The sequence below is a fragment of the Petaurus breviceps genome, unplaced genomic scaffold, assembly GCF_028583685.1.
Source record: "Petaurus breviceps papuanus isolate PSGF00001 unplaced genomic scaffold, PetGlider_PUasm1.0 90925, whole genome shotgun sequence".
NCBI classification, from domain to species: Eukaryota; Metazoa; Chordata; class Mammalia; order Diprotodontia; family Petauridae; genus Petaurus; species Petaurus breviceps.
Window position 1 is genome coordinate 33,489,200 of NW_027187380.1, and position 6,437 is coordinate 33,495,636.

A 6,437-nucleotide genomic window follows, 5' to 3' on the forward strand; every position below is an offset into this window, starting at 1 on the left:
AGAGAGAGAGAGAGAGAGAGAGAGAGAGAGAGAGAGAGAGAGAGAGACTCTGGGCAAGTCACTTTACTTCTTTATGAACCAATTTACCCATTTGGGAAAACAATTTGGAACTGTGCTTTAGTTCCCTCATTTGCGATATGGGGATAATAATAGGACTTACCTCCCAGGGTTGTTGTGAGAATCAAATGAAATAATAATTGTAACTGCTTAGCACAGCATCTGGCACATTGTGAGTGCTATATAAATATTAGCAATTATGATTATTATTATCCTATAAATTTACCACAGATGATGTCATGAAGATATGAGTGGTCATATAACAGTTATTCCTTACTCTCACCACTTGAGTGGCCCATCTTTTTAAAGTTTGATTTCTTTAATGTTTTCCCTTACTCTGATTTCTTCTTTGTGATTGTCTTCTTGTTATATGAGGCTCACATCCTACACTCTCACCTATTCTGAGCTTACAGATGTCTGATGTTTCTCCTCCAGATCCTCTTTGTTCAAACTCTAATTCATTCACTCAAGGAGCTAATAGGATGACTCCCCCTCTCTAAAGCAGTAATTGGGATTGTGGGAAACTCCCTCCTACTGTCCCATCACATCTTCATTCCCTTCATTAGCCACAGGCTTATAGACCTGATCATTGTCCACCTGACCATGATGCTTTCTTTCAGCAGCTCCTGGCAATTGCAGACATGGAAAATATCCTAGGTCAGGGGTCCTTTACCTTTTTGTGTGTGATGGACACCTTTGTCAGTCTGGTATAGTCTATGATACCCTTCTCAGAATTCTATAACAGCTAAAATATAAAGGATTACAAAGAAAACTAATTATATTGAAATATGGTTATCAAAGTATTTTTTAAAAGTTCATGGATCTCAGGTCAAGAACCCCTGTCCCAAATGATGTGGATTCTAAAATTGTCCTTTACCTACCTGTATTATGCTTGTGTTTTCACTCTGCAGCACCTGCAACCCTCAATGAAGAGTTTCCAGGCTGTCACCATCCTCCTCTAGTAGGTGAACACAGCTCAAAGTCAGAGCTCCACACTGGATCCTTCCTTCCCCTCCTCTCTCCTTGCTTGGATCTTCCATCTACAAATACATGCTATTAGAACTATCGTTGACTAGTTAAAAAAAATAGCCAAAATATGACAGTGTTGAAATCTCAGATATTGTTCTGCTATACATTCTAACATAGCTATGATTTCAGTACTTTCAATTCTTTACCCCCTTATCAATTAGTTGGACTCATGTCCTGGGACTGTGTTTCTCCTATGGACCTCACTGAGTCCAGCACATTCAAAACACCAGCCTCAGAGCCTCTCCTGAGACCAGAGCCTGCTGCTGGTGAGAATCTGTCAGCTGTTACACACTCCACTCCACTTTGGGTTAAGTACATGTCATTTTGTTAAATACAGCATCTGATGAAGGATAGCCATTGCCTTTCTGGCTGCTGGTTTCCCATTCATCAGCCACTTCATGATGGTCAGCATGAATCTGTAGGTGTTGCTTTACAGGGGGGAAGAGGGGAAGGAAAGCCCCCATTTCAACCCGCACCTCAGTAATATTGAAGGGTTCACTACGGGTAGCTCTTCTTCGCACTCACGCACTCTCCTTGGGAAGCCTATTGTTAGCAAGGAGAAACTGCCGAAAAGAGCTCTTGTCACAAAACATCCATCAGAAAATATCCCATGAGAAAAAGGCTAGTACTGCCATCTAGTGGTCAGAAATATACTGCTTCTGAAGCAACTAAGAAACTACTCCCTTTCTCCTGGGAATTAGATCTGCTATGTCTCCCCTAAATCCTCTTTTTTACAGACGAATTATCCCCAACGCCATCATCTTTCACCATTCTGGTTGCCTTCCTTTGGAGGTTCCACTTTATGAGTGTCCCTCCTAAAATACATAGGAATTCCTCAATGTCATAGCAGCCCATAGCTCTGATGTTGCTGCCAGGTGGGGATGATTGAATACAGCACTGGACTGGGAGTCAGAAGAATGAGGATGGAGTTTCAGCTTGGTCACTTAGAAGCTCTGTGACCTTTGGCAGGCCATTTATTATATCTTGGGTCTCAGTACCTAACATACAACCATTTACTGGGGAACTGGGGTCTAAATTCTTTATTCTCTTGGAAGGTGTGAGAAGGTCCCATGCCTCTGAAGTGCCCATCAGAAATTATACACAAAAGCCCCCTAAAACCTGCCAGAAGGGGCCCCTACCAGGGTCCCTGGAAACCACCTAATAGGCCATAATAGTGAGGGAATGTTTCACCCGTGTTGCTAGGAACATACCCCAGATACAAGTCTGTTCTTGTTAGCCCAGATACAAGTCTGTTCTTGTTAGGTACCCAAGACTTTACTAGAAATGGTAACCCCCCCCCCCCCCTTGGAACCACACCCTGTTTGTTAGCAACACCTAGGTCTATAAAAATGCATCTTACAGAAGACTCAATGCTCTCCCTCCTACTGGGGAGGCAGTTCCCAAGGTTAATAAACACTCTTATCAAATTATAATTGGCTTTGCTGTCATGTCTATTGTGTTTGTCCATTTCACTTGGAGGTTCCACTGAGATAGCCTTTGGATTTGTATTGACAGCTGGACCAGGCACCCTGGAGGGCGGGAAAGCAATTCGCCCCAGGGGTGTGTGGCCACCGAGAGACCCGGGGCTCGCATTGCTTACCTGAGTGGACCGGAAACTTGAGTCCTTCCCAAATTCTTTCAATTCGATCCAAAAGTGTTCTTTTAGGTGAGTACTCATGAAGTGTAAAAATGCCTAGGGGGTGATCACCAAGAGACGTGCCTCGGCCCCGGGTAGAGTAGGAGGCTAAGCTGGATGCAGCGCTGCAGCCCTTACTGGCCTCCAAGGTCAGGACGCTGACAGAGTGCCTTTTCTTTATGTATTAACTTTAATTGTCTACTTTAATTACCTGCTTTTTTTAGGTTTATGTATTTTGTGTGTTTGTTACTAGATGTCGCTATAACCTTAACTTTTGTCTTTACCTGCTTTTTAAATTAATTGTTGCTGTAGCTTTAACTCTTTATGTGTTCTGTGTGTCTGTCACTAGGTGTTGCTGAATTTTTGTCTCGCTCTGTAACCTTAAAGGACAGCTGGACCAGAGCCCAGGAAAGCAATTCAACTCTAGGGGACAGCCGCTGAGAGATGTTCCTTGGCCCCAGGCTTGTATTGCTTTCTTGAGAGGACCAAGAACCTGAGTCCTTCTAGGCCCTGAGTCTCAGCCTGGGGAACCATTGCTCCGGCCAGCTCCCCATCCCCTGACTCAACCACCCTGTCAGGGCTCTTCCCCCTCCGACAGATTGTTCCATCCCCAGGATCTGACCAGCCTGCCTGGGACAACTGCCAACAGTTGCTTCGCGCTCCGTTGCTCCATGCTGGATTGCTCCACCTAGGATCCCCAAAGGGAGGGAGTGAACTTTTGAAATCCAAAAATCTCAGTGCAAGGGGCTACCAGAGAGACAAAAATGCCAAAGGAGTGTATTCTGTGTGTTGTGTTGTTTTGTGTATATCCTGTCTCTGGGATACCAGCAGGTAGAAAAGAGGAAAGCTTCTTCCTTTTGCCCTGCTGCGTTTTTTTGTATATTCTGTCTGTATGTGTAAAGAAATTTCTAAATCTGCCACCCTGTAAGCCAAAAGCACCCAAACGTAAGAAACGCTGTACCAGTGCTAGAGAGATTAATAATCTCTTAAGGAATGACTGTTGGCAGAAAACCATTTCTCCTTCTACTTTTTGAACTCCAGCCAAAGTTCTCGAAGTAGAAAGACAAATGGACAGAGAGAGAATGGGAAATTTTTCCCCTAAAATCCATCTAAGAGAAACGGGGTCACTTCAATGATCAGAGAGAAGTAGGTTTTCAAGCTGCACTTTGAAATAGGACTAATACTTAACCCTTTCCTGGGTCACAGAAAGAGAACTGTGCAACATCATTGGGAATATAGATCCAGGTAATTGAATTTATTCTGGTTACTATTTGGCACTACAAAAACTGAAGTTTAAGGTCACCAGCTTGGTTATTCAATTGTTTTTATTTAAAAGTTCAAAATTAAGACCATGATTGTTACTGGTAAACAGTTGTATTATCTGCGTTGTATGAGAAGCAGTTTCTCTTAAAGTCTTGGAGTAGATCTGAAATTTTAAAGGAATGAACACCTAAGAAAAGTTTATTTGAGCAAAAGGTCAAAAAGAAAATTCCACTAAGATTCTCTTCCCTGTGGTCCCAGTTATTTTTAGCTAGGACTAAGGAGCCCTCCCCTGTAATCCAGCTCTGACAGAGCTGAGGAGACAGTAAGAGGTTCGAACCATTAAGATTTTTTTTCTCCCTGTTGTCCTGACTATAACTGAGGATTTTTATAAATTGGCATTTATATTTTAGAAAGATGGTAAAAGGAATTCCTTACATTACAAGATCTGATATATTTTTATTGCTTATCGCAGCCCCATGAGAATAGTAGTAATTATAACTGGCTCTAAGTTGTGATTGGTGAAGCTTGTTGTTTGAGGTAAAAAGCACTTGGGACCATAACTAAATTTTATTTTGAGTCTGAATTTGGGTATAGTTGTCTGCATTAAATCAGCGTCTGAGAGGAAATGCCACTCACTACTCAGAGGAATGTGATCCTGTGCTGTCAACAGGTGGAAGTCTATATTTGGTAATGGCCAAAGAGACAATCTTAGCCTCTGTCTGGGACGGGATCCCTCCTGGCTCAGTTTACCCATGAGGTTCCTTTGAAAAGGAGTGTTTCCCACCTATTCCTGAGTCTAGCTATGAGATGGAACAGATGCTGCTTGAGATGGAATATCTGTAACTGTACTCGAATTTATACAGAGCCAAGGAAGTTTTCTCCTGGCACTTTGGAATATACAATTTGGATATACAATATACAAAATACAATTTGGAATGTCACATGTTCCTGCTTTTTCCTTCTATAACAGGTCCCTGTGCTCAGAGCAAGTAATTAGTAAAAGATATGGAGCTCTTTCATGTTCACTTATTGGAAGATCTAATATTATTTTTCATCTAGAATTAAAACATGTATACAAAGTTATATAAAATGGCTTAAAATCATTTAAAAGTTTTCAATTAAAAGTATTCAATTCAAAAGTGATCATTGAAACTGTTTTGAAGAAGGAAAATATCTTTAGAAGAAATTTCTAAAATCTCTAGTGTGATTTTAAGAGGCCCACTAAAATCTCCATTTGCAAGACATGTTTCTTGCTGAACTGATACAACAAATTGTAAAGCAGAAAAGAACTTGCTGTTTTAATCTGAATTTGTAGTTATTCCATCATCTAAACAAGTGTTAATATTTGTAACTGAATGCATATGTGTAAAATTCATTCCCCTTTTTGAAATGCTGTTTGGTACCCCACCTTCTATTGTATTTTGGGTGATGAATGCTGTTATGTATGATTGTTAATGATTTACTTCTCAAGTCCCTCCAAGCTCTCTGAGACATCCAGGATGCAGTTCAAGCAGTGTACCAGACCACTCTGCTGTTAAGGTGGCCAGAAGGAAAGCCTGGATCCACCATCAAGGTGACAGCTCCTCCCGACCCACCAGACCTCTGGGTAACAGAGCCAGTTGTGACTTACAACTGAATATAAGAGACTGTCCTGATGATCCTGTTCCTGGCATTCCTGCCTTTGGCTGGTTCTAACTCCTATGCTCCCACCTTGTACTCTTGGACAAACCCTTAAGTCATGTAACCCAGTTGTCATCAGAATTTTGGATTGGACCAAACAGGATTGGAAAACTGGGACACCTTGGGAAATCAGGTTTTATGTCACAGGAAGGGACCCTGGGGCCTTGTTATCTCCTGGTGGCAATTGAACCCCAGATGGCCCCCTGTTTCACCCATTACCATCACCCCTGCAGACTCGGGCAGCACTTTGGTAGCCTCGGACCTGAGCTTAAATCTTGACTGCTTGTATGCAGGAGTACCTTTTTGCTGCCAGCCTCCATTTTAGTCCCTATCTTAGTTGGCCTTGGTATGGCAGGATTGGCAGCAGCGGGTACCACAGCCCTAGTGCAAGAGAACAGTCCCCTGGACTCAGTTGAGTCCGAGTTTCATCTATGAACAAGAAAAAGGGGGGAGTGAAGTGCCCACCAGAAATTATACACAAAAGCCCCCTAAAACCTGCCAGAAGGGGCCCCTACCAGGGTCTCTGGAAACCACCTAGTAGGCCATAATAGTGAGGGAACGTTTCACCTGTGTTGCTAGGAACATACCCCAGATACAAGTCTGTTCTTGTTAGGTACCCAAGACTTTACTAGAAATGGTACTTCCCCCCTGGAACCATACTCTGTTAGCAACACCTAGGTCTATAAAAATGCATCTTACAGAAGACTCAATGCTGTCTTCCCTACTGGGGAGGCAGTCCCCGCGGTTAATAAACACTCCTATCAAATTATAA

At 42.5% G+C, this 6,437-nt stretch overlaps 2 long non-coding RNA genes across 2 annotated transcripts in view; one reads left to right on the forward strand and one right to left on the reverse strand.

Moving 5' to 3' along the window:
- The window catches only part of LOC138152690 (uncharacterized), a 39,706-nt gene extending 36,644 nt beyond the window's left edge, over positions 1-3,062 (reverse strand). The window contains exons 1-2 of the long non-coding RNA XR_011166174.1: positions 2,687-3,062; positions 939-1,097 (exon numbers count right to left, since the gene is read on the reverse strand). This is a non-coding gene — a long non-coding RNA (uncharacterized lncRNA). The remainder of the gene's footprint in view (positions 1-938; positions 1,098-2,686) is intronic.
- On the forward strand, positions 2,456-6,437 carry LOC138152691 (uncharacterized). Its single transcript, XR_011166175.1, has 2 exons — positions 2,456-2,752; positions 5,457-6,437. It is a non-coding gene; the product is annotated as an uncharacterized lncRNA (long non-coding RNA).